The sequence below is a fragment of the Chiloscyllium plagiosum genome, unplaced genomic scaffold, assembly GCF_037043375.1.
Source record: "Chiloscyllium plagiosum isolate Xiang-an unplaced genomic scaffold, Cpla_swu_hap1 HiC_scaffold_27, whole genome shotgun sequence".
Lineage (NCBI taxonomy): Eukaryota > Metazoa > Chordata > Chondrichthyes > Orectolobiformes > Hemiscylliidae > Chiloscyllium > Chiloscyllium plagiosum.
In genome coordinates, this window is record NW_028270165.1 from 60,378,692 (window position 1) to 60,406,066 (window position 27,375).

Here is a 27,375-nt window from a genome sequence, read left to right on the forward strand (position 1 = left end):
CAGGCCCTAAAATCGTGCAACTCGATCTTGAAGACCGGAGGGCTGTAGGGTTTTGAAGTGGAATATGAGGCGTTGTTCTTCCATCTGGAGCTGAGCTTTGCTGGAGCACTGCTGCAAGCCTGAGACAGAGATTTTGGCCAGGGAACAGGGTGGCGTGTTAAAGTGGCAGGAAAGCAGAAGCTCAGGTCCGTTTTTTGCGGGCAGAACCGAGGTGTTCTGCGAAGCAGTCATCCAGATTATACTTCATGCTCGGTTGGGGACACGACACTATGAGCGGCGAATGCAGGAGACTAGGTTGCGGCAAATGTGCAGGTGAAGTGCTGCTTCACCTGGAAGGTATGTTCGAGTCTGGAAGGATATTCAGGAGGGAGCGAGTAAATTGTGCTTCTGAGTGAAATCACGGTTCGCAAAAACAGAATGTGGCAATTTAGACAGAGTTAATATTTGCTTGTGGGTGATATGTCTGCCGGTGCGTGATGGGAGCATAACCCAGAAGGGAAACCATCTTTCCTATTCACTCAATGTTGTCTTTAGCAGCTTGTTGTGCACCTCGCCTTCTCATCTGCTTTCCAAAAATCTTCGACGTAAATATTTCACATTGATATACTGGCCCAAAATGCACAGTTGAGATGACACACTCGTGGAGGTCTGCGGGGTCTTCTCCTGTTCTCTGTACCCTATGTTGAGGAGGGTAATGCTTGTCACTGGTCAGTCCGGTGTCAGAGAAAAGTTTAGAAAGAAAACGGTTTAAATTTCTGCCAGTAGAGAGGGCCCTGTTCCTGGGGACGGGCAAACGGCAGCTCAGAGACAGAATGAGAAGCAGCTGTTCATAGAGTCATAGAGATGTACAGCATGGAAACAGACCCTTCGGTCCAACCCGTCCATGCCGACCAGATATCCCACCCCAATCTAGTCCCACCTGCCAGCACCCGGCCCATATACCTCCAAACCCTTCCTATTCATATATCCATCCAAACGCCACTTAAATGTTGCATTTGTACCAGCCTCCGCCACTTTCTCTGGCAGCTCATTCCATGCACGCACTACCCTCTGCGTGAAAATGTTGCCGCTTAGGTCTCTTTTATATCTTTCCCCTCTCACCCTAAATCTATGCCCTCTAGTTCTTGACTCCCCGACCCCAGGGAAAAGACTTTGCCTATTTATCCTATCCATGCCCCTCATAATTTTGTAAACCTCCATAAAGTCACCCTTCAGCCTCCGACGTTGCAGAGAAAACAGCCCCAGCCTGTTCAATGTCAACTATACTTCACTCTGAGCAAGACTCAGCTGGTTCAAGAGGTAGAGCGGGGGGTGGGGTGGAAGCGCGCTTGCTGTCTGGCTCGTTGGTCTAGGGGTATGATTCTCGCTTTGGGTCTTCGTCGACGTAGATTTGCGAGAGGTCCCGGGTTCAAATCCCGGACGAGCCCGCGGTTTATGCCTTGTGCAAAAGTGCCTCTTCCATTTTCTCAAAAAGTACGTTCGTTAAACGAGGTTGGGCTCCCTGGAGAACCAATGGGACAGAAAGCAGCGAAGTGTAATGATTGGAGGTTGCGGTGTTTGAGGGATGTCAGCGATGAGGGTGGATTGGAAATTTGGGATAGCTCTCTTCGGAGATCCGAAGTTTGAAATCTGGCCCCATTGAAGCTTTCCAAGTTACGCGAAGTCGAGACAGAGAAAGTAATGTAGTCAAAATGCTCCCACGCCTGAAAGGATCGGCAACGATTCGGCGGAGATTTAAAGTCATGAGGAAAAGAACCAAAAGTGACATTAGGGAGAACGCTTTCGTACAGGGAGTGATTGGGGTCAGTAAATCCCTAACTGACACTGACAAAGAGGCAGATTCATGAGACGCAAACGGGAATTCGGTGGTCATGTTTAAAGTAACAATGTGCAGAATTACATGGAGAAGGCAAGAGAATGATACGAATAGAGACCCACGTTTACTTACTGTGTCGACCCAGCAGAGCGAAGGTGGGCCGCATGGCGTCTATTCGAGTGAAATCACAGTTCGACCAACAGAATGTGGGAAGTTAGAAAAAGTTTATATTTACACAGCCTCCATACGTCTGCGCAACACCATATAAGACGACAGCAGTGGAGATCTTTGACAACAGTCTCGTCAGACGAAAGGCTAAAGGGACCTGTGGAAAACGGAACTGTGCATAAGAGCAGAGTGGCGCAGCGGGAGCGTGCTGGGCCCATAACCCAGAGGTCGATGGATCGAAACCATCCTCTGCTATTGTTCACTGTCTCCTTGAGCGATGGGACTCCGTTTGGCATCTTGCCTTTCAAAAGACTTCCTGACTGTCTGAATGCCCCGTATCATACCATATAGTATGGCGAAACTCACACCGTTCAAGTGACGGGCTTTTGGAGGTCTGAGTGGTCTTCTCCTGTTCTTCGTTGGTTTCCTATGAACTGAACCGCAAAACCACTTCTCTGAGATGCCAATGAGCTGATAAAGTTGAAACGCATGCCTTGCGGTTTCGTGCCTTCCCTGCAGTAATTCGCCACGCCGGTTCCGACGTGAATGACAAGCAGATGTTCTGGAAACTCTTTGCTGCTTGCAATTCTTGGAGCAAAGTAGAATGTATTTCACACTGAGCAAGTTTCAGCTGGCTCAGAGTCTCCAGTGTACATTGCTCTCTTTCCCGCCAGCTCAGAGAGAGAACAATAGGAGGGACAAAGGAGTGAATAACGATCCGTGTGGGAGGGTGAATAACTTTTAATGGAGAGCGTTCGTGGCTAACAATAAGTAGTGTGTCGTAGCAGACTATGTGATAACAAGGGACTCGTATGTGTGTGGTAGGGGTCAAGGATATGGGGGATTTCAGGCCCTAAAATCGTGCAACTCGATCTTGAAGACCGGAGGGCTGTAGGGTTTTGAAGTGGAATATGAGGCGTTGTTCTTCCATCTGGAGCTGAGCTTTGCTGGAGCACTGCTGCAAGCCTGAGACAGAGATTTTGGCCAGGGAACAGGGTGGCGTGTTAAAGTGGCAGGAAAGCAGAAGCTCAGGTCCGTTTTTTGCGGGCAGAACCGAGGTGTTCTGCGAAGCAGTCATCCAGATTATACTTCATGCTCGGTTGGGGACACGACACTATGAGCGGCGAATGCAGGAGACTAGGTTGCGGCAAATGTGCAGGTGAAGTGCTGCTTCACCTGGAAGGTATGTTCGAGTCTGGAAGGATATTCAGGAGGGAGCGGGTAAATTGTGCTTCTGAGTGAAATCACGGTTCGCAAAAACAGAATGTGGCAATTTAGACAGAGTTAATATTTGCTTGTGGGTGATATGTCTGCCGGTGCGTGATGGGAGCATAACCCAGAAGGGAAACCATCTTTCCTATTCACTCAATGTTGTCTTTAGCAGCTTGTTGTGCACCTCGCCTTCTCATCTGCTTTCCAAAAATCTTCGACGTAAATATTTCACATTGATATACTGGCCCAAAATGCACAGTTGAGATGACACACTCGTGGAGGTCTGCGGGGTCTTCTCCTGTTCTCTGTACCCTATGTTGAGGAGGGTAATGCTTGTCACTGGTCAGTCCGGTGTCAGAGAAAAGTTTAGAAAGAAAACGGTTTAATTTTCTGCCAGTAGAGAGGGCCCTGTTCCTGGGGACGGGCAAACGGCAGCTCAGAGACAGAATGAGAAGCAGCTGTTCATAGAGTCATAGAGATGTACAGCATGGAAACAGACCCTTCGGTCCAACCCGTCCATGCCGACCAGATATCCCACCCCAATCTAGTCCCACCTGCCAGCACCCGGCCCATATACCTCCAAACCCTTCCTATTCATATATCCATCCAAACGCCACTTAAATGTTGCATTTGTACCAGCCTCCGCCACTTTCTCTGGCAGCTCATTCCATGCACGCACTACCCTCTGCGTGAAAATGTTGCCGCTTAGGTCTCTTTTATATCTTTCCCCTCTCACCCTAAATCTATGCCCTCTAGTTCTTGACTCCCCGACCCCAGGGAAAAGACTTTGCCTATTTATCCTATCCATGCCCCTCATAATTTTGTAAACCTCCATAAAGTCACCCTTCAGCCTCCGACGTTGCAGAGAAAACAGCCCCAGCCTGTTCAATGTCAACTATACTTCACTCTGAGCAAGACTCAGCTGGTTCAAGAGGTAGAGCGGGGGGTGGGGTGGAAGCGCGCTTGCTGTCTGGCTCGTTGGTCTAGGGGTATGATTCTCGCTTTGGGTCTTCGTCGACGTAGATTTGCGAGAGGTCCCGGGTTCAAATCCCGGACGAGCCCGCGGTTTATGCCTTGTGCAAAAGTGCCTCTTCCATTTTCTCAAAAAGTACGTTCGTTAAACGAGGTTGGGCTCCCTGGAGAACCAATGGGACAGAAAGCAGCGAAGTGTAATGATTGGAGGTTGCGGTGTTTGAGGGATGTCAGCGATGAGGGTGGATTGGAAATTTGGGATAGCTCTCTTCGGAGATCCGAAGTTTGAAATCTGGCCCCATTGAAGCTTTCCAAGTTACGCGAAGTCGAGACAGAGAAAGTAATGTAGTCAAAATGCTCCCACGCCTGAAAGGATCGGCAACGATTCGGCGGAGATTTAAAGTCATGAGGAAAAGAACCAAAAGTGACATTAGGGAGAACGCTTTCGTACAGGGAGTGATTGGGGTCAGTAAATCCCTAACTGACACTGACAAAGAGGCAGATTCATGAGACGCAAACGGGAATTCGGTGGTCATGTTTAAAGTAACAATGTGCAGAATTACATGGAGAAGGCAAGAGAATGATACGAATAGAGACCCACGTTTACTTACTGTGTCGACCCAGCAGAGCGAAGGTGGGCCGCATGGCGTCTATTCAGAGTGAAATCACAGTTCGACCAACAGAATGTGGGAAGTTAGAAAAAGTTTATATTTACACAGCCTCCATACGTCTGCGCAACACCATATAAGACGACAGCAGTGGAGATCTTTGACAACAGTCTCGTCAGACGAAAGGCTAAAGGGACCTGTGGAAAACGGAACTGTGCATAAGAGCAGAGTGGCGCAGCGGGAGCGTGCTGGGCCCATAACCCAGAGGTCGATGGATCGAAACCATCCTCTGCTATTGTTCACTGTCTCCTTGAGCGATGGGACTCCGTTTGGCATCTTGCCTTTCAAAAGACTTCCTGACTGTCTGAATGCCCCGTATCATACCATATAGTATGGCGAAACTCACACCGTTCAAGTGACGGGCTTTTGGAGGTCTGAGTGGTCTTCTCCTGTTCTTCGTTGGTTTCCTATGAACTGAACCGCAAAACCACTTCTCTGAGATGCCAATGAGCTGATAAAGTTGAAACGCATGCCTTGCGGTTTCGTGCCTTCCCTGCAGTAATTCGCCACGCCGGTTCCGACGTGAATGACAAGCAGATGTTCTGGAAACTCTTTGCTGCTTGCAATTCTTGGAGCAAAGTAGAATGTATTTCACACTGAGCAAGTTTCAGCTGGCTCAGAGTCTCCAGTGTACATTGCTCTCTTTCCCGCCAGCTCAGAGAGAGAACAATAGGAGGGACAAAGGAGTGAATAACGATCCGTGTGGGAGGGTGAATAACTGTTAATGGAGAGCGTTCGTGGCTAACAATAAGTAGTGTGTCGTAGCAGACTATGTGATAACAAGGGACTCGTATGTGTGTGGTAGGGGTCAAGGATATGGGGGATTTCAGGCCCTAAAATCGTGCAACTCGATCTTGAAGACCGGAGGGCTGTAGGGTTTTGAAGTGGAATATGAGGCGTTGTTCTTCCATCTGGAGCTGAGCTTTGCTGGAGCACTGCTGCAAGCCTGAGACAGAGATTTTGGCCAGGGAACAGGGTGGCGTGTTAAAGTGGCAGGAAAGCAGAAGCTCAGGTCCGTTTTTTGCGGGCAGAACCGAGGTGTTCTGCGAAGCAGTCATCCAGATTATACTTCATGCTCGGTTGGGGACACGACACTATGAGCGGCGAATGCAGGAGACTAGGTTGCGGCAAATGTGCAGGTGAAGTGCTGCTTCACCTGGAAGGTATGTTCGAGTCTGGAAGGATATTCAGGAGGGAGCGAGTAAATTGTGCTTCTGAGTGAAATCACGGTTCGCAAAAACAGAATGTGGCAATTTAGACAGAGTTAATATTTGCTTGTGGGTGATATGTCTGCCGGTGCGTGATGGGAGCATAACCCAGAAGGGAAACCATCTTTCCTATTCACTCAATGTTGTCTTTAGCAGCTTGTTGTGCACCTCGCCTTCTCATCTGCTTTCCAAAAATCTTCGACGTAAATATTTCACATTGATATACTGGCCCAAAATGCACAGTTGAGATGACACACTCGTGGAGGTCTGCGGGGTCTTCTCCTGTTCTCTGTACCCTATGTTGAGGAGGGTAATGCTTGTCACTGGTCAGTCCGGTGTCAGAGAAAAGTTTAGAAAGAAAACGGTTTAATTTTCTGCCAGTAGAGAGGGCCCTGTTCCTGGGGACGGGCAAACGGCAGCTCAGAGACAGAATGAGAAGCAGCTGTTCATAGAGTCATAGAGATGTACAGCATGGAAACAGACCCTTCGGTCCAACCCGTCCATGCCGACCAGATATCCCACCCCAATCTAGTCCCACCTGCCAGCACCCGGCCCATATACCTCCAAACCCTTCCTATTCATATATCCATCCAAACGCCACTTAAATGTTGCATTTGTACCAGCCTCCGCCACTTTCTCTGGCAGCTCATTCCATGCACGCACTACCCTCTGCGTGAAAATGTTGCCGCTTAGGTCTCTTTTATATCTTTCCCCTCTCACCCTAAATCTATGCCCTCTAGTTCTTGACTCCCCGACCCCAGGGAAAAGACTTTGCCTATTTATCCTATCCATGCCCCTCATAATTTTGTAAACCTCCATAAAGTCACCCTTCAGCCTCCGACGTTGCAGAGAAAACAGCCCCAGCCTGTTCAATGTCAACTATACTTCACTCTGAGCAAGACTCAGCTGGTTCAAGAGGTAGAGCGGGGGGTGGGGTGGAAGCGCGCTTGCTGTCTGGCTCGTTGGTCTAGGGGTATGATTCTCGCTTTGGGTCTTCGTCGACGTAGATTTGCGAGAGGTCCCGGGTTCAAATCCCGGACGAGCCCGCGGTTTATGCCTTGTGCAAAAGTGCCTCTTCCATTTTCTCAAAAAGTACGTTCGTTAAACGAGGTTGGGCTCCCTGGAGAACCAATGGGACAGAAAGCAGCGGAGTGTAATGATTGGAGGTTGCGGTGTTTGAGGGATGTCAGCGATGAGGGTGGATTGGAAATTTGGGATAGCTCTCTTCGGAGATCCGAAGTTTGAAATCTGGCCCCATTGAAGCTTTCCAAGTTACGCGAAGTCGAGACAGAGAAAGTAATGTAGTCAAAATGCTCCCACGCCTGAAAGGATCGGCAACGATTCGGCGGAGATTTAAAGTCATGAGGAAAAGAACCAAAAGTGACATTAGGGAGAACGCTTTCGTACAGGGAGTGATTGGGGTCAGTAAATCCCTAACTGACACTGACAAAGAGGCAGATTCATGAGACGCAAACGGGAATTCGGTGGTCATGTTTAAAGTAACAATGTGCAGAATTACATGGAGAAGGCAAGAGAATGATACGAATAGAGACCCACGTTTACTTACTGTGTCGACCCAGCAGAGCGAAGGTGGGCCGCATGGCGTCTATTCAGAGTGAAATCACAGTTCGACCAACAGAATGTGGGAAGTTAGAAAAAGTTTATATTTACACAGCCTCCATACGTCTGCGCAACACCATATAAGACGACAGCAGTGGAGATCTTTGACAACAGTCTCGTCAGACGAAAGGCTAAAGGGACCTGTGGAAAACGGAACTGTGCATAAGAGCAGAGTGGCGCAGCGGGAGCGTGCTGGGCCCATAACCCAGAGGTCGATGGATCGAAACCATCCTCTGCTATTGTTCACTGTCTCCTTGAGCGATGGGACTCCGTTTGGCATCTTGCCTTTCAAAAGACTTCCTGACTGTCTGAATGCCCCGTATCATACCATATAGTATGGTGAAACTCACACCGTTCAAGTGACGGGCTTTTGGAGGTCAGAGTGGTCTTCTCCTGTTCTTCGTTGGTTTCCTATGAACTGAACCGCAAAACCACTTCTCTGAGATGCCAATGAGCTGATAAAGTTGAAACGCATGCCTTGCGGTTTCGTGCCTTCCCTGCAGTAATTCGCCACGCCGGTTCCGACGTGAATGACAAGCAGATGTTCTGGAAACTCTTTGCTGCTTGCAATTCTTGGAGCAAAGTAGAATGTATTTCACACTGAGCAAGTTTCAGCTGGCTCAGAGTCTCCAGTGTACATTGCTCTCTTTCCCGCCAGCTCAGAGAGAGAACAATAGGAGGGACAAAGGAGTGAAAAACGATCCGTGTGGGAGGGTGAATAACTGTTAATGGAGAGCGTTCGTGGCTAACAATAAGTAGTGTGTCGTAGCAGACTATGTGATAACAAGGGACTCGTATGTGTGTGGTAGGGGTCAAGGATATGGGGGATTTCAGGCCCTAAAATCGTGCAACTCGATCTTGAAGACCGGAGGGCTGTAGGGTTTTGAAGTGGAATATGAGGCGTTGTTCTTCCATCTGGAGCTGAGCTTTGCTGGAGCACTGCTGCAAGCCTGAGACAGAGATTTTGGCCAGGGAACAGGGTGGCGTGTTAAAGTGGCAGGAAAGCAGAAGCTCAGGTCCGTTTTTTGCGGGCAGAACCGAGGTGTTCTGCGAAGCAGTCATCCAGATTATACTTCATGCTCGGTTGGGGACACGACACTATGAGCGGCGAATGCAGGAGACTAGGTTGCGGCAAATGTGCAGGTGAAGTGCTGCTTCACCTGGAAGGTATGTTCGAGTCTGGAAGGATATTCAGGAGGGAGCGAGTAAATTGTGCTTCTGAGTGAAATCACGGTTCGCAAAAACAGAATGTGGCAATTTAGACAGAGTTAATATTTGCTTGTGGGTGATATGTCTGCCGGTGCGTGATGGGAGCATAACCCAGAAGGGAAACCATCTTTCCTATTCACTCAATGTTGTCTTTAGCAGCTTGTTGTGCACCTCGCCTTCTCATCTGCTTTCCAAAAATCTTCGACGTAAATATTTCACATTGATATACTGGCCCAAAATGCACAGTTGAGATGACACACTCGTGGAGGTCTGCGGGGTCTTCTCCTGTTCTCTGTACCCTATGTTGAGGAGGGTAATGCTTGTCACTGGTCAGTCCGGTGTCAGAGAAAAGTTTAGAAAGAAAACGGTTTAATTTTCTGCCAGTAGAGAGGGCCCTGTTCCTGGGGACGGGCAAACGGCAGCTCAGAGACAGAATGAGAAGCAGCTGTTCATAGAGTCATAGAGATGTACAGCATGGAAACAGACCCTTCGGTCCAACCCGTCCATGCCGACCAGATATCCCACCCCAATCTAGTCCCACCTGCCAGCACCCGGCCCATATACCTCCAAACCCTTCCTATTCATATATCCATCCAAACGCCACTTAAATGTTGCATTTGTACCAGCCTCCGCCACTTTCTCTGGCAGCTCATTCCATGCACGCACTACCCTCTGCGTGAAAATGTTGCCGCTTAGGTCTCTTTTATATCTTTCCCCTCTCACCCTAAATCTATGCCCTCTAGTTCTTGACTCCCCGACCCCAGGGAAAAGACTTTGCCTATTTATCCTATCCATGCCCCTCATAATTTTGTAAACCTCCATAAAGTCACCCTTCAGCCTCCGACGTTGCAGAGAAAACAGCCCCAGCCTGTTCAATGTCAACTATACTTCACTCTGAGCAAGACTCAGCTGGTTCAAGAGGTAGAGCGGGGGGTGGGGTGGAAGCGCGCTTGCTGTCTGGCTCGTTGGTCTAGGGGTATGATTCTCGCTTTGGGTCTTCGTCGACGTAGATTTGCGAGAGGTCCCGGGTTCAAATCCCGGACGAGCCCGCGGTTTATGCCTTGTGCAAAAGTGCCTCTTCCATTTTCTCAAAAAGTACGTTCGTTAAACGAGGTTGGGCTCCCTGGAGAACCAATGGGACAGAAAGCAGCGAAGTGTAATGATTGGAGGTTGCGGTGTTTGAGGGATGTCAGCGATGAGGGTGGATTGGAAATTTGGGATAGCTCTCTTCGGAGATCCGAAGTTTGAAATCTGGCCCCATTGAAGCTTTCCAAGTTACGCGAAGTCGAGACAGAGAAAGTAATGTAGTCAAAATGCTCCCACGCCTGAAAGGATCGGCAACGATTCGGCGGAGATTTAAAGTCATGAGGAAAAGAACCAAAAGTGACATTAGGGAGAACGCTTTCGTACAGGGAGTGATTGGGGTCAGTAAATCCCTAACTGACACTGACAAAGAGGCAGATTCATGAGACGCAAACGGGAATTCGGTGGTCATGTTTAAAGTAACAATGTGCAGAATTACATGGAGAAGGCAAGAGAATGATACGAATAGAGACCCACGTTTACTTACTGTGTCGACCCAGCAGAGCGAAGGTGGGCCGCATGGCGTCTATTCAGAGTGAAATCACAGTTCGACCAACAGAATGTGGGAAGTTAGAAAAAGTTTATATTTACACAGCCTCCATACGTCTGCGCAACACCATATAAGACGACAGCAGTGGAGATCTTTGACAACAGTCTCGTCAGACGAAAGGCTAAAGGGACCTGTGGAAAACGGAACTGTGCATAAGAGCAGAGTGGCGCAGCGGGAGCGTGCTGGGCCCATAACCCAGAGGTCGATGGATCGAAACCATCCTCTGCTATTGTTCACTGTCTCCTTGAGCGACTTGCCTTTGCGATGGGACTCCGTTTGGCATCTTGCCTTTCAAAAGACTTCCTGACTGTCTGAATGCCCCGTATCATACCATATAGTATGGCGAAACTCACACCGTTCAAGTGACGGGCTTTTGGAGGTCTGAGTGGTCTTCTCCTGTTCTTCGTTGGTTTCCTATGAACTGAACCGCAAAACCACTTCTCTGAGATGCCAATGAGCTGATAAAGTTGAAACGCATGCCTTGCGGTTTCGTGCCTTCCCTGCAGTAATTCGCCACGCCGGTTCCGACGTGAATGACAAGCAGATGTTCTGGAAACTCTTTGCTGCTTGCAATTCTTGGAGCAAAGTAGAATGTATTTCACACTGAGCAAGTTTCAGCTGGCTCAGAGTCTCCAGTGTACATTGCTCTCTTTCCCGCCAGCTCAGAGAGAGAACAATAGGAGGGACAAAGGAGTGAATAACGATCCGTGTGGGAGGGTGAATAACTGTTAATGGAGAGCGTTCGTGGCTAACAATAAGTAGTGTGTCGTAGCAGACTATGTGATAACAAGGGACTCGTATGTGTGTGGTAGGGGTCAAGGATATGGGGGATTTCAGGCCCTAAAATCGTGCAACTCGATCTTGAAGACCGGAGGGCTGTAGGGTTTTGAAGTGGAATATGAGGCGTTGTTCTTCCATCTGGAGCTGAGCTTTGCTGGAGCACTGCTGCAAGCCTGAGACAGAGATTTTGGCCAGGGAACAGGGTGGTGTGTTAAAGTGGCAGGAAAGCAGAAGCTCAGGTCCGTTTTTTGCGGGCAGAACCGAGGTGTTCTGCGAAGCAGTCATCCAGATTATACTTCATGCTCGGTTGGGGACACGACACTATGAGTGGCGAATGCAGGAGACTAGGTTGCGGCAAATGTGCAGGTGAAGTGCTGCTTCACCTGGAAGGTATGTTCGAGTCTGGAAGGATATTCAGGAGGGAGCGAGTAAATTGTGCTTCTGAGTGAAATCACGGTTCGCAAAAACAGAATGTGGCAATTTAGACAGAGTTAATATTTGCTTGTGGGTGATATGTCTGCCGGTGCGTGATGGGAGCATAACCCAGAAGGGAAACCATCTTTCCTATTCACTCAATGTTGTCTTTAGCAGCTTGTTGTGCACCTCGCCTTCTCATCTGCTTTCCAAAAATCTTCGACGTAAATATTTCACATTGATATACTGGCCCAAAATGCACAGTTGAGATGACACACTCGTGGAGGTCTGCGGGGTCTTCTCCTGTTCTCTGTACCCTATGTTGAGGAGGGTAATGCTTGTCACTGGTCAGTCCGGTGTCAGAGAAAAGTTTAGAAAGAAAACGGTTTAATTTTCTGCCAGTAGAGAGGGCCCTGTTCCTGGGGACGGGCAAACGGCAGCTCAGAGACAGAATGAGAAGCAGCTGTTCATAGAGTCATAGAGATGTACAGCATGGAAACAGACCCTTCGGTCCAACCCGTCCATGCCGACCAGATATCCCACCCCAATCTAGTCCCACCTGCCAGCACCCGGCCCATATACCTCCAAACCCTTCCTATTCATATATCCATCCAAACGCCACTTAAATGTTGCATTTGTACCAGCCTCTGCCACTTTCTCTGGCAGCTCATTCCATGCACGCACTACCCTCTGCGTGAAAATGTTGCCGCTTAGGTCTCTTTTATATCTTTCCCCTCTCACCCTAAATCTATGCCCTCTAGTTCTTGACTCCCCGACCCCAGGGAAAAGACTTTGCCTATTTATCCTATCCATGCCCCTCATAATTTTGTAAACCTCCATAAAGTCACCCTTCAGCCTCCGACGTTGCAGAGAAAACAGCCCCAGCCTGTTCAATGTCAACTATACTTCACTCTGAGCAAGACTCAGCTGGTTCAAGAGGTAGAGCGGGGGGTGGGGTGGAAGCGCGCTTGCTGTCTGGCTCGTTGGTCTAGGGGTATGATTCTCGCTTTGGGTCTTCGTCGACGTAGATTTGCGAGAGGTCCCGGGTTCAAATCCCGGACGAGCCCGCGGTTTATGCCTTGTGCAAAAGTGCCTCTTCCATTTTCTCAAAAAGTACGTTCGTTAAACGAGGTTGGGCTCCCTGGAGAACCAATGGGACAGAAAGCAGCGAAGTGTAATGATTGGAGGTTGCGGTGTTTGAGGGATGTCAGCGATGAGGGTGGATTGGAAATTTGGGATAGCTCTCTTCGGAGATCCGAAGTTTGAAATCTGGCCCCATTGAAGCTTTCCAAGTTACGCGAAGTCGAGACAGAGAAAGTAATGTAGTCAAAATGCTCCCACGCCTGAAAGGATCGGCAACGATTCGGCGGAGATTTAAAGTCATGAGGAAAAGAACCAAAAGTGACATTAGGGAGAACGCTTTCGTACAGGGAGTGATTGGGGTCAGTAAATCCCTAACTGACACTGACAAAGAGGCAGATTCATGAGACGCAAACGGGAATTCGGTGGTCATGTTTAAAGTAACAATGTGCAGAATTACATGGAGAAGGCAAGAGAATGATACGAATAGAGACCCACGTTTACTTACTGTGTCGACCCAGCAGAGCGAAGGTGGGCCGCATGGCGTCTATTCAGAGTGAAATCACAGTTCGACCAACAGAATGTGGGAAGTTAGAAAAAGTTTATATTTACACAGCCTCCATACGTCTGCGCAACACCATATAAGACGACAGCAGTGGAGATCTTTGACAACAGTCTCGTCAGACGAAAGGCTAAAGGGACCTGTGGAAAACGGAACTGTGCATAAGAGCAGAGTGGCGCAGCGGGAGCGTGCTGGGCCCATAACCCAGAGGTCGATGGATCGAAACCATCCTCTGCTATTGTTCACTGTCTCCTTGAGCGACTTGCCTTTGCGATGGGACTCCGTTTGGCATCTTGCCTTTCAAAAGACTTCCTGACTGTCTGAATGCCCCGTATCATACCATATAGTATGGCGAAACTCACACCGTTCAAGTGACGGGCTTTTGGAGGTCTGAGTGGTCTTCTCCTGTTCTTCGTTGGTTTCCTATGAACTGAACCGCAAAACCACTTCTCTGAGATGCCAATGAGCTGATAAAGTTGAAACGCATGCCTTGCGGTTTCGTGCCTTCCCTGCAGTAATTCGCCACGCCGGTTCCGACGTGAATGACAAGCAGATGTTCTGGAAACTCTTTGCTGCTTGCAATTCTTGGAGCAAAGTAGAATGTATTTCACACTGAGCAAGTTTCAGCTGGCTCAGAGTCTCCAGTGTACATTGCTCTCTTTCCCGCCAGCTCAGAGAGAGAACAATAGGAGGGACAAAGGAGTGAATAACGATCCGTGTGGGAGGGTGAATAACTGTTAATGGAGAGCGTTCGTGGCTAACAATAAGTAGTGTGTCGTAGCAGACTATGTGATAACAAGGGACTCGTATGTGTGTGGTAGGGGTCAAGGATATGGGGGATTTCAGGCCCTAAAATCGTGCAACTCGATCTTGAAGACCGGAGGGCTGTAGGGTTTTGAAGTGGAATATGAGGCGTTGTTCTTCCATCTGGAGCTGAGCTTTGCTGGAGCACTGCTGCAAGCCTGAGACAGAGATTTTGGCCAGGGAACAGGGTGGTGTGTTAAAGTGGCAGGAAAGCAGAAGCTCAGGTCCGTTTTTTGCGGGCAGAACCGAGGTGTTCTGCGAAGCAGTCATCCAGATTATACTTCATGCTCGGTTGGGGACACGACACTATGAGTGGCGAATGCAGGAGACTAGGTTGCGGCAAATGTGCAGGTGAAGTGCTGCTTCACCTGGAAGGTATGTTCGAGTCTGGAAGGATATTCAGGAGGGAGCGAGTAAATTGTGCTTCTGAGTGAAATCACGGTTCGCAAAAACAGAATGTGGCAATTTAGACAGAGTTAATATTTGCTTGTGGGTGATATGTCTGCCGGTGCGTGATGGGAGCATAACCCAGAAGGGAAACCATCTTTCCTATTCACTCAATGTTGTCTTTAGCAGCTTGTTGTGCACCTCGCCTTCTCATCTGCTTTCCAAAAATCTTCGACGTAAATATTTCACATTGATATACTGGCCCAAAATGCACAGTTGAGATGACACACTCGTGGAGGTCTGCGGGGTCTTCTCCTGTTCTCTGTACCCTATGTTGAGGAGGGTAATGCTTGTCACTGGTCAGTCCGGTGTCAGAGAAAAGTTTAGAAAGAAAACGGTTTAATTTTCTGCCAGTAGAGAGGGCCCTGTTCCTGGGGACGGGCAAACGGCAGCTCAGAGACAGAATGAGAAGCAGCTGTTCATAGAGTCATAGAGATGTACAGCATGGAAACAGACCCTTCGGTCCAACCCGTCCATGCCGACCAGATATCCCACCCCAATCTAGTCCCACCTGCCAGCACCCGGCCCATATACCTCCAAACCCTTCCTATTCATATATCCATCCAAACGCCACTTAAATGTTGCATTTGTACCAGCCTCTGCCACTTTCTCTGGCAGCTCATTCCATGCACGCACTACCCTCTGCGTGAAAATGTTGCCGCTTAGGTCTCTTTTATATCTTTCCCCTCTCACCCTAAATCTATGCCCTCTAGTTCTTGACTCCCCGACCCCAGGGAAAAGACTTTGCCTATTTATCCTATCCATGCCCCTCATAATTTTGTAAACCTCCATAAAGTCACCCTTCAGCCTCCGACGTTGCAGAGAAAACAGCCCCAGCCTGTTCAATGTCAACTATACTTCACTCTGAGCAAGACTCAGCTGGTTCAAGAGGTAGAGCGGGGGGTGGGGTGGAAGCGCGCTTGCTGTCTGGCTCGTTGGTCTAGGGGTATGATTCTCGCTTTGGGTCTTCGTCGACGTAGAGTTGCGAGAGGTCCCGGGTTCAAATCCCGGACGAGCCCGCGGTTTATGCCTTGTGCAAAAGTGCCTCTTCCATTTTCTCAAAAAGTACGTTCGTTAAACGAGGTTGGGCTCCCTGGAGAACCAATGGGACAGAAAGCAGCGAAGTGTAATGATTGGAGGTTGCGGTGTTTGAGGGATGTCAGCGATGAGGGTGGATTGGAAATTTGGGATAGCTCTCTTCGGAGATCCGAAGTTTGAAATCTGGCCCCATTGAAGCTTTCCAAGTTACGCGAAGTCGAGACAGAGAAAGTAATGTAGTCAAAATGCTCCCACGCCTGAAAGGATCGGCAACGATTCGGCGGAGATTTAAAGTCATGAGGAAAAGAACCAAAAGTGACATTAGGGAGAACGCTTTCGTACAGGGAGTGATTGGGGTCAGTAAATCCCTAACTGACACTGACAAAGAGGCAGATTCATGAGACGCAAACGGGAATTCGGTGGTCATGTTTAAAGTAACAATGTGCAGAATTACATGGAGAAGGCAAGAGAATGATACGAATAGAGACCCACGTTTACTTACTGTGTCGACCCAGCAGAGCGAAGGTGGGCCGCATGGCGTCTATTCAGAGTGAAATCACAGTTCGACCAACAGAATGTGGGAAGTTAGAAAAAGTTTATATTTACACAGCCTCCATACGTCTGCGCAACACCATATAAGACGACAGCAGTGGAGATCTTTGACAACAGTCTCGTCAGACGAAAGGCTAAAGGGACCTGTGGAAAACGGAACTGTGCATAAGAGCAGAGTGGCGCAGCGGGAGCGTGCTGGGCCCATAACCCAGAGGTCGATGGATCGAAACCATCCTCTGCTATTGTTCACTGTCTCCTTGAGCGACTTGCCTTTGCGATGGGACTCCGTTTGGCATCTTGCCTTTCAAAAGACTTCCTGACTGTCTGAATGCCCCGTATCATACCATATAGTATGGCGAAACTCACACCGTTCAAGTGACGGGCTTTTGGAGGTCTGAGTGGTCTTCTCCTGTTCTTCGTTGGTTTCCTATGAACTGAACCGCAAAACCACTTCTCTGAGATGCCAATGAGCTGATAAAGTTGAAACGCATGCCTTGCGGTTTCGTGCCTTCCCTGCAGTAATTCGCCACGCCGGTTCCGACGTGAATGACAAGCAGATGTTCTGGAAACTCTTTGCTGCTTGCAATTCTTGGAGCAAAGTAGAATGTATTTCACACTGAGCAAGTTTCAGCTGGCTCAGAGTCTCCAGTGTACATTGCTCTCTTTCCCGCCAGCTCAGAGAGAGAACAATAGGAGGGACAAAGGAGTGAATAACGATCCGTGTGGGAGGGTGAATAACTGTTAATGGAGAGCGTTCGTGGCTAACAATAAGTAGTGTGTCGTAGCAGACTATGTGATAACAAGGGACTCGTATGTGTGTGGTAGGGGTCAAGGATATGGGGGATTTCAGGCCCTAAAATCGTGCAACTCGATCTTGAAGACCGGAGGGCTGTAGGGTTTTGAAGTGGAATATGAGGCGTTGTTCTTCCATCTGGAGCTGAGCTTTGCTGGAGCACTGCTGCAAGCCTGAGACAGAGATTTTGGCCAGGGAACAGGGTGGCGTGTTAAAGTGGCAGGAAAGCAGAAGCTCAGGTCCGTTTTTTGCGGGCAGAACCGAGGTGTTCTGCGAAGCAGTCATCCAGATTATACTTCATGCTCGGTTGGGGACACGACACTATGAGCGGCGAATGCAGGAGACTAGGTTGCGGCAAATGTGCAGGTGAAGTGCTGCTTCACCTGGAAGGTATGTTCGAGTCTGGAAGGATATTCAGGAGGGAGCGGGTAAATTGTGCTTCTGAGTGAAATCACGGTTCGCAAAAACAGAATGTGGCAATTTAGACAGAGTTAATATTTGCTTGTGGGTGATATGTCTGCCGGTGCGTGATGGGAGCATAACCCAGAAGGGAAACCATCTTTCCTATTCACTCAATGTTGTCTTTAGCAGCTTGTTGTGCACCTCGCCTTCTCATCTGCTTTCCAAAAATCTTCGACGTAAATATTTCACATTGATATACTGGCCCAAAATGCACAGTTGAGATGACACACTCGTGGAGGTCTGCGGGGTCTTCTCCTGTTCTCTGTACCCTATGTTGAGGAGGGTAATGCTTGTCACTGGTCAGTCCGGTGTCAGAGAAAAGTTTAGAAAGAAAACGGTTTAAATTTCTGCCAGTAGAGAGGGCCCTGTTCCTGGGGACGGGCAAACGGCAGCTCAGAGACAGAATGAGAAGCAGCTGTTCATAGAGTCATAGAGATGTACAGCATGGAAACAGACCCTTCGGTCCAACCCGTCCATGCCGACCAGATATCCCACCCCAATCTAGTCCCACCTGCCAGCACCCGGCCCATATACCTCCAAACCCTTCCTATTCATATATCCATCCAAACGCCACTTAAATGTTGCATTTGTACCAGCCTCCGCCACTTTCTCTGGCAGCTCATTCCATGCACGCACTACCCTCTGCGTGAAAATGTTGCCGCTTAGGTCTCTTTTATATCTTTCCCCTCTCACCCTAAATCTATGCCCTCTAGTTCTTGACTCCCCGACCCCAGGGAAAAGACTTTGCCTATTTATCCTATCCATGCCCCTCATAATTTTGTAAACCTCCATAAAGTCACCCTTCAGCCTCCGACGTTGCAGAGAAAACAGCCCCAGCCTGTTCAATGTCAACTATACTTCACTCTTAGCAAGACTCAGCTGGTTCAAGAGGTAGAGCGGGGGGTGGGGTGGAAGCGCGCTTGCTGTCTGGCTCGTTGGTCTAGGGGTATGATTCTCGCTTTGGGTCTTCGTCGACGTAGAGTTGCGAGAGGTCCCGGGTTCAAATCCCGGACGAGCCCGCGGTTTATGCCTTGTGCAAAAGTGCCTCTTCCATTTTCTCAAAAAGTACGTTCGTTAAACGAGGTTGGGCTCCCTGGAGAACCAATGGGACAGAAAGCAGCGAAGTGTAATGATTGGAGGTTGCGGTGTTTGAGGGATGTCAGCGATGAGGGTGGATTGGAAATTTGGGATAGCTCTCTTCGGAGATCCGAAGTTTGAAATCTGGCCCCATTGAAGCTTTCCAAGTTACGCGAAGTCGAGACAGAGAAAGTAATGTAGTCAAAATGCTCCCACGCCTGAAAGGATCGGCAACGATTCGGCGGAGATTTAAAGTCATGAGGAAAAGAACCAAAAGTGACATTAGGGAGAACGCTTTCGTACAGGGAGTGATTGGGGTCAGTAAATCCCTAACTGACACTGACAAAGAGGCAGATTCATGAGACGCAAACGGGAATTCGGTGGTCATGTTTAAAGTAACAATGTGCAGAATTACATGGAGAAGGCAAGAGAATGATACGAATAGAGACCCACGTTTACTTACTGTGTCGACCCAGCAGAGCGAAGGTGGGCCGCATGGCGTCTATTCAGAGTGAAATCACAGTTCGACCAACAGAATGTGGGAAGTTAGAAAAAGTTTATATTTACACAGCCTCCATACGTCTGCGCAACACCATATAAGACGACAGCAGTGGAGATCTTTGACAACAGTCTCGTCAGACGAAAGGCTAAAGGGACCTGTGGAAAACGGAACTGTGCATAACAGCAGAGTGGCGCAGCGGGAGCGTGCTGGGCCCATAACCCAGAGGTCGATGGATCGAAACCATCCTCTGCTATTGTTCACTGTCTCCTTGAGCGACTTGCCTTTGCGATGGGACTCTGTTCGGCATCTTGCCTTTCAAAAGACTTCCTGACTGAATGCCCCGTATCATACAATAGTATGGCGAAACTCACACCGTTCAAGTGACCGGCTTTTGGAGGTCTGAGTAGTCTTCTCCTGTTCTTCGTTGGTTTCCTATGAACTGAACCGCAAACCCACTTCTCTGAGATGCCAATGAGCTGATAAAGTTGAAACGCATGCCTTGTGGTTTCGTGCCTTCCCTGCAGTAATTTGCCACGCCGGTTCCGACGTGAATGACAAGCAGATGTTCTGGAAACTCTTTGCTGCTGGCAATTCTTGGAGCAAAGTGGAATGTATTTCACACTGAGCAAGTTTCAGCTGGCTCAGAGTCTCCAGTGTACATTGCTCTCTTTCCCGCCAGCTCAGAGAGAGAACAATAGGAGGGACAAAGGAGTGAATAACGATCCGTGTGGGAGGGTGAATAACTGTTAATGGAGAGCGTTCGTGGCTAACAATAAGTAGTGTGTCGTAGCAGACTATGTGATAACAAGGGGTTCGTATGTGTGTGGTAGGGGTCAAGGACATGGGGGATTTCAGGCCCTAAAGTCGTGCAACTCGATCTTGAAGACCGGAGGGCTGTAGGGTTTTGAAGTGGAATATGAGGCGTTGTTCTTCCATCTGGAGCTGAGCTTTGCTGGAGCACTGCTGCAAGCCTGAGACAGAGATTTTGGCCAGGGAACAGGGTGGCGTGTTAAAGTGGCAGGAAAGCAGAAGCTCAGGTCCGTGTTTTGCGGGCAGAACCGAGGTGTTCTGTGAAGCAGTCATCCAGATTATACTTCATGCTCGGTTGGGGACACGACACTGTGAGCAGCGAATGCAGGAGACGAGGTTGCGGCAAATGTGCAGGTGAAGTGCTGCTTCACCTGGAAGATATATTCGAGCCTGGAAGGATATTCAGGAGGGAGCAGGTAAATTGTGCTTCTGGGTGAAATCACGGTTCGTAAAAACAGAATGTGGCAATTTAGACAGAGTTAATATTTGCTTGGGGCGATATGTCTGCCGGTGCGTGATGGGAGCATAAACCAGAAGGGAAACCATCTTTCCTATTCACTCAATGTTGTCTTTAGCAGCTTGTTGTGCACCTCGCCTTCTCATCTGCTTCCCAAAAAACTTCGACGTAAATATTTCACATTGATATACTGGCCCAATGTGCACAGTTGAGATGACACACTCGTGGAGGTCTGCGGGGTATTCTCCTGTTCTCTGTCCCCTATGTTGAGGAGGGCAATGCTTGTCACTGGTCACTCTGGTGTCAGCTGATAAAGCTGAAACGCATGCCTTGTGGTTTCCTACCTTCCCTGCTGTAATTCGCCACGCCGGTTCGTACGTGAATGACAACATGATCAGCATGTCAGTAACTGTGTCACCATTCAGACACAGTCCCTTAGTATTCGGACAGATATCACTGATTGTGAATCACCTCAGAAAGAGACAAGTGGCAGAGAGTCGCCGTGGACATGATGGGCTGGACCGCCTCTATCGGCGGGAGAACGATGGTCCGTGTTTATGCCGTCCCACTGCCTGTCTATGGGACAGAGAGGCTGTGGGAGCGACAATGGTTCATTTAACCGTCCCTTCCGTGTTGGACTGCCTGCAGTCCCGCAGCTCAGGGCCGTGGGGATGACTCTCAGTGAGTGAAGGTTTCACTCGGATTCTCTTCATCGGGGCACTTGATCTCAGATGTTAACTGCTGCGCGGTCGCAGCGATGAAAGCGATGCCCACTTTGCGAAAGATTTTCTGTAAGATTGCTGCGTGAAGACGAATTTTGAACACCAAGCAGACTGCACAACAATGTACTCATATGAATCTATTTGAGGGAAGAGTCCTCGGTGTCCATTTCTCTCTGCCCCGCCAGCACAGCATCTTTCTATCTCTCCGATAACAGACGTTTGGAGGAAATTCACAATCAAAGTTACTCACTTCCCACTCATTAGATTACTTACAGTGTGGAAACAGGCCCTTCGGCCCAACAAGTCCACACTGACCCGCCGAAGCCCAACTCACCCATACCCCTACATTTACCCCTTACCTAACACTACGGGGAATTTAGCATGGCCAATTCACCTGACCTGCACATCTTTGGACTGTGGGAAGAAACCGGAGCACCCGGAGGAAACCCACGCAGACACGGGGAGAACCTGCAAACTCCACACAGTCAGTCGCCTGAGGCGGGAATTTAACCCAGGTCTCTAGCGCTGTGAGGCAGCAGTGCTAAACACTGTGCCACCGTGCCGCCCACAAAGTGTAAGTGATACCTCTCACCCCAAGGGATTGGAAGTTAAAAAGCAGAAGAGCGAATGGACTCTTCCCTCCCTCCAGAAAAGCGGACAAGTAGAAACAAATTGGTTTAATTATCCGCCAGTGGAGATAGAACAGTTCCTGGGGATGAGACAAACATCAGCGCCCCGGGGACAGCATGACAAGCAGATGTTCTGGAAACACTTTGCTGCTTGCAATTCTTGGAGCAATGTGGAGTGTATTTCACACCGAGCAAGTTTCAGCTGGCTCAGAGTCTCTAGTGTACATTGTTCTCTGAGTTTATATTTGCACATCGGCGACATGTCTGCACAACAGCACATGACACTACAGCAGTGAAGATCTTTTGACGTCATTCTCGAACATGCAAGTCGCACGCCAGATGGAAAGCTGAATACTTCTCTGGAAAAGCTACCGTGCAATGCAGGAGAATGGCACAACGGGTGCATGCTGGGATCATAACCCAGAAGCGAAACCATTTTCTCCGACTCACTTAATGTCTTTAGTAGCTTTCCCGTATAACGGCGCTCTGTTCTTTTCCTTGCCATGTCATTTGTTTCCCAAAACTTCGGGTATCTGAGCTCAATATATCACATCGATCCACAAGTCAAATTTACACAGTTGCGCTGGCACCCTTGTGGAGCTCTGAGTTGTCTTGTCCTGTTCTCTGTCGGTGTGTCCTGATCTCGTGTGAAACCTCTGCTCTCAGATGGCAATGAACCGGTGAAGTTGAAACACATGACTTGCTGTTTTAGTCCATTGCCCGCAGTAAAGAAACCAACGGTGTAACAAAAGACTTCCTGCAGGATTGTTGTGTTAAGACAAATTCTGAACACCAAGCAGGCTGCACAAAAATGTACCCATATCAATTTCCCTGAGGGAAGAGTCTCCGGTGTCCATTTCTCTCTGTCCCGACAGCACAGCATCTTTCTATCTCTCCGTTAACAGGACCTTTGGAACAAGTTCAAAGTTGCCCATTTCCTACGCATGACTGTAACTGACTTCTCCTGCCTCACGTAATAGTGTGAGAGAGCAGAAGAGTGAATGGGCTCTGCCTTCCACCAGCACAGCTTGCAAGTAGAAACGAAATGGTTCAATTATCCACCAGTGGAGAGAGCCCGGTCCCTGGGGACGGGACAAACAGCAGCGTCCTGGGAGCAGGGAGACAGATTGAGAAGCAGATGTTCTTGAAACGCTTCCCTACTTGCAATTCTGGGAGCAATGCACAATGTATTTCGTACTGAGCAGGTCTCAGCTGCTTCCGGAGGTGGCTGCACCCATGGCTGGTGGCTCGTTAGTCTGGGATATGATTCTAGCTTTGGGTCTTCGAGCATATGCAGCCGTGTGAGAATTCCCGGGTTCCAATCCCAGGCGAACCATCATTCCTTAAATTGACCTGAGCAAAAATACCTGATGAATTTTCTCAAAAAGCCGCTTAATTAAATAAGATCGGACTGCCTGAATTAGGGACGGCGCAGAGCTGCCATTGCAGTGAACACGGCGAAGGGAAACACTTGTTCAAAGTGAAAACAAGTATTGCAGATTTTTCGCCCGCGCAATCCGAGTCTGAATGAATCCTCTACCTGTATTACGCTCAATTCTGAGGGTGACACTTCAGGAAGCGGGGAAGTGAAGTGATTGCAGACAGCGCTGAACAGGTACCGTCCTGAGGAATGTCAGCAATGAAGGGAGATTGGAAAGTTTGGGGCAGCTCTCTTTGGAGAACAGAGGGCTGAAAGCTGGTCTGATTGAAGTTTCCACGTCATGAGGGTTTTAGACAGAGGAAATAATGCCGTGAAAATGCTCCCAGGCCTGAAAGGATCGAGAACGATTTGGCAGAGATTTAAAATCATCAGGAAAATAAGTAAAAGTTACATTAGGAAGACCGTTTTCGCACAGGGAGTGGGGTCAGTAAGTCGCTGTCTGACAGTGACAAAGAGGCAGATTCAATGGACACAAAAGGGAATTCGGTGGGCACGTTCAATGTAACAATGTGCAGATTTACAGGGAGAAGTCGACAGAATGAGACACTTATTTACATATTGTGTTGAGCCAGCAGAGCTAAGGTGGGCTGCGGAGCCTCAGTCTGCGCTGTCACACATTTCGTGATTCTGAGTGAAATCGGAGTTGGACCAACAGAACGTAGGAAATTTGACAACGGGTATCTTCTGCCAACCAGGATACTCCATCACAGCAATGAAGGTGTTTTGACATCATTCTCGAAGGTACATGCCACAATGCAGATTCAAAACCGAGTATTCCTTTGAATCAGGGAGTAATTTGTTTACAGTTATTCAGTTGAGTTGAGCGGAGTTGCGCATTGGGAGCCACTCCAGTTGATAGGTCGAAGCCGTTTTCTCCTGTGTGATAGTCCCACCAGCACTCCAATTTGCTGTGCTTCCAGTCAGTAGATGCAGATTACTATCCCGTACTGATACACTGGCCACGATGACCCAGCTATGGTGACAAGCTTGTGAAGGTCTGAGTGCTCTTCTCCTGTTCTCTGTCGGCCTGTTATGATCCGAATCATCAAACGTCTCTTCTCCGAGATAGGAATAAACTGGTGAAGGCGAAACACATCAGTTGCGGTGTGTCCCATGTGCAGGAGGCCCTGCAGTAATTCCCCACGCGGTTTCACACAGCAGCATCCTCTCGGTGAATTACACTTGGGAAAAAAAAAGGTTGAACCAAATCAGTGTCCGCCACTGGATTTTACTGACACCGTTTATAAAATTCAGGCTCACCGTTAATTTGGAGAGGGGCCGTCAGACTGTAGTTTCCGCTCCTCCTGTTGAATAAAGATAATTTTAACTGTGTCCAGTGAGAGGCCGTTGGTGGGAAACATTTCTATCTGAACTCGCTGTCACTCTGCTATAACAGGATGAGCTGGGACCTCCTGATAGATTGAAACACAAAGCTGGGAATCTCTAGATTATGTTGTGGAAGTCTCGGTATAACTAAACAAAGCGGCTGTGTGTTTAAATCGCGTGATCAACAGTTTGTGTTTTACTTCTCACATTGCGGGGAGCTGAGCATTTACCCAAACAATGGGCACACCACCGCCCTGACACACTGTTCACAAATCACACTGATAGCAAAGCTTCACGTGTGTGATCGAAAGTTTCCGGAAAGAAGTAAATGCACTCCTTCCTTGGTTTGAAACACTGAGCCTGACGTGTTTTGAAAACGTGAGTCAGACGCGCTACCATTGCGCCACAAGCTCGCAGAGAGTTGCGGGTCTCTATTCATGATTAAAGGAAGTGATCGCACTGCAATGATTTTACGTTATGTGTAACAACGGACATCAACAGTTCATGTCTGGTCTGTCTCTCCCCCCTCTCCTTCTGTCTCTCGAAACAATTTCCAACTCTCTCTCAATAAAAAGCTGAAAGAACTGTGGATGCTGTATATCAGAAACAATAAAAAGAACTGATGGTGATTGGGAAATTGTCGGTTTATATGCAGGAGATATTGTGGGAGGAAGGCGGACGCAGGAAATGATAGACCAGGACAGAGCCCAAAGCGAGGGAAGAACTGTTGGACAGGAAAGGGAGTTGATAACGATCTGCGTGGGAGGGTGAATGAAGACTGTTCGTGGCTAAGAATAGGTAGCGTGTAATGACAGACTATGTGATAACAAGGCTTGGTGTGTGTGGAAGGGACGAGGACACTATGGATTTCAGGCCCTAGAATTATTGAATTCGATATTGGGACCAGAGGGATGTATGCTCCCCAAGTGTAATATTCGGTGCTCTTCGTTCTGCTGGTGCTGAGCTTCGCTGGGACACTACAGCAAACCTGAGACAGAGATGTTGGCCAGCGAACAGGGTGGGGTGTGGAATTGGCAGGCAACTGGAAGCTCATGGTCTTTTTTGCGGACAGAACGTAGATGTTCTGTGAAGCAGTCACCCAATGTAGACGAGACCACATTGTGAGCAGCAAATGCAGTAGACTGGGTTGTGGGTAGTGCGGGTAAAGTGCCGCTTCACCTGGAAGGTAAGTTTGGGCCCTTGGATAGTGAGGAGGGAATAGGTAAATGGGCTGGTGTCACACATTCGGTAGTTGCAGGGGAAAGTGCCGTTGGACTATTGGGGTGGGAATGGGGGTAGGGTTGATGGGAATGAAGGAAGAGTGGAACCAAGGTATAACTCCTGCCCATTTACCTATCTGCCAAATAGAAGAATTTGTTAAGTGTGTACAAGGAAATTTTCTAATTCACAATGTGGATGTACCTACTGGAGAGGGTGTAAAACATAAGGGCCAACAACCCCAATCCTATTAACATTAAAATAGCGATTGAAAATAATATATCAGATCTAAAGGTTGTAGTTCCAAATTGGAGGAAGATTCAGGTATTCGGCAAGATCTTTCAAAAGCTGATTGGGGGCAGATGTTCGCAGGTTGCTGGAAAATGGGAAGCCTTCAGATATGAGATAACAAGAGTCCAGACACAGAATATTCCAGTTAGGGTGAAAAGAAAGGCTAGTAGGTGTAGGGAATGCTGGATGACTGGAGAAAATGAGATTTTGGTAAAGAAAAACAAGGAAGCATATGTCAGGTATAGACAGAGAGATCAAGTGAATCCTAAGAGTGTAAAGGCAGTACGAGCATACTTAAGAGAGAAATCATGAGGGCATAAAGGGGGCATGAGATAGGTTTGGCAAATAGAGTTAAGGAGAATCCAAACTGTTTTTAAAAAGACATTAAGGACAAAAGGTAAAAAGGGAGAGAATAGGGCCCCTCAAAGATCAGCAAGGCGGCTTATGTGTGGAGCTGCAGTAGATGGAGGAGATGCTGAACGAATATTTTGCATCAGTGTTTACCGTGGAGAAGGGCATGGAAGATATAGACTGTGGGGAAATAGATGGTGACGTGTTGGAAAATGTCCACATTACAGAGGAGGATGTCTTGAAATGCATAAAAGTGGATACATCCCAGGACCTGATCAAGTGTACCCTAGAACTCTGTGGGAAGCTAGGGAAACCATTGCTGGACATCCTGCTGAGATATTTGTATCATCGATAGTCACAGGTGAGGTGCCGGAGGACTGGAGGGTGGCTAATGTGGTGCCACTATTTAAGAAAGTGGTAAGGAAAAGCCAGGGAATGCAAGACCAGTAAGCCTAACATCCGTGGGTGACAAGTTGTTGGAGAGAATCCTGGGAGATAGGATTTACATGCATTTGGAAAAGCAAGAATTGATTAGCGATAGTCAGCATGGCTTTGTCCGTGGGAAATCATGTCTCACAAACTTGATTGAGTTGATTGAAGAAGGAGTTTGATTCAGATAAATGCGAGGTGCTGCATTTTGGGAAAGCAAATCTTAGCAGAACTTATACACTTAATGGTTCGGTCATAGAGAGTGTTACTGAACAAAGAGACCTTAGAGTGCAGGTTCCGAGTTCCTTGAAAGTGGAGTCAAAGGTATATAGGATAGTGAAGAAGGTGTTTGGTATGCTTTCCTTTATTGGTCAGAGTATTGAGTACAGGAGTTGGGAGGTCATGCTGCAGCTGTACAGGACATTGGTTAGGCCACTGTTGGAATATTGCGTGCAATTCTGGTCTCCTTCCTATCGGAAAGATGGTGTGAAACGTGAAAGGATTCAGAAAAGATTTACAAGGATCTTGCTGGGGTTGGAGGATTTGAGCTATGGGGAGAGGCTGAACAGGCTAGGGTTGTTTTCCCTGGAGCGTCGGAGGCTGAGGGGTGACCTTATAAAGGTTTACATAATTATGAGGGGCATGGATAGGATAAATAGACAAAGTCTTTTCCCTGGGGTGGTG

General features: G+C 48.4%; 7 non-coding genes across 7 annotated transcripts; all 7 read left to right on the top strand.

The window, feature by feature from the left end:
• Positions 1–1,337: 1,337 nt before the first annotated feature.
• Positions 1,338–1,427, top strand: trnap-ugg (transfer RNA proline (anticodon UGG)). The gene is given in 2 exon segments: positions 1,338–1,373; positions 1,392–1,427. It is a non-coding gene; the product is annotated as a tRNA-Pro (tRNA).
• A 2,741-nt stretch (positions 1,428–4,168) lies between these two features.
• trnap-ugg (transfer RNA proline (anticodon UGG)) lies at positions 4,169–4,258 on the top strand. Its single transcript is given in 2 exon segments — positions 4,169–4,204; positions 4,223–4,258. It is a non-coding gene; the product is annotated as a tRNA-Pro (tRNA).
• Positions 4,259–7,000: 2,742 nt separating this feature from the next.
• Positions 7,001–7,090, top strand: trnap-ugg (transfer RNA proline (anticodon UGG)). The gene is given in 2 exon segments: positions 7,001–7,036; positions 7,055–7,090. It is a non-coding gene; the product is annotated as a tRNA-Pro (tRNA).
• A 2,742-nt stretch (positions 7,091–9,832) lies between these two features.
• On the top strand, positions 9,833–9,922 carry trnap-ugg (transfer RNA proline (anticodon UGG)). Its single transcript is given in 2 exon segments — positions 9,833–9,868; positions 9,887–9,922. It is a non-coding gene; the product is annotated as a tRNA-Pro (tRNA).
• Positions 9,923–12,677: 2,755 nt separating this feature from the next.
• On the top strand, positions 12,678–12,767 carry trnap-ugg (transfer RNA proline (anticodon UGG)). Its single transcript is given in 2 exon segments — positions 12,678–12,713; positions 12,732–12,767. It is a non-coding gene; the product is annotated as a tRNA-Pro (tRNA).
• Positions 12,768–15,522: 2,755 nt separating this feature from the next.
• Positions 15,523–15,612, top strand: trnap-ugg (transfer RNA proline (anticodon UGG)). Its single transcript is given in 2 exon segments — positions 15,523–15,558; positions 15,577–15,612. It is a non-coding gene; the product is annotated as a tRNA-Pro (tRNA).
• A 2,755-nt stretch (positions 15,613–18,367) lies between these two features.
• On the top strand, positions 18,368–18,457 carry trnap-ugg (transfer RNA proline (anticodon UGG)). The gene is given in 2 exon segments: positions 18,368–18,403; positions 18,422–18,457. It is a non-coding gene; the product is annotated as a tRNA-Pro (tRNA).
• The last annotated feature ends 8,918 nt before the right edge of the window (positions 18,458–27,375 follow it).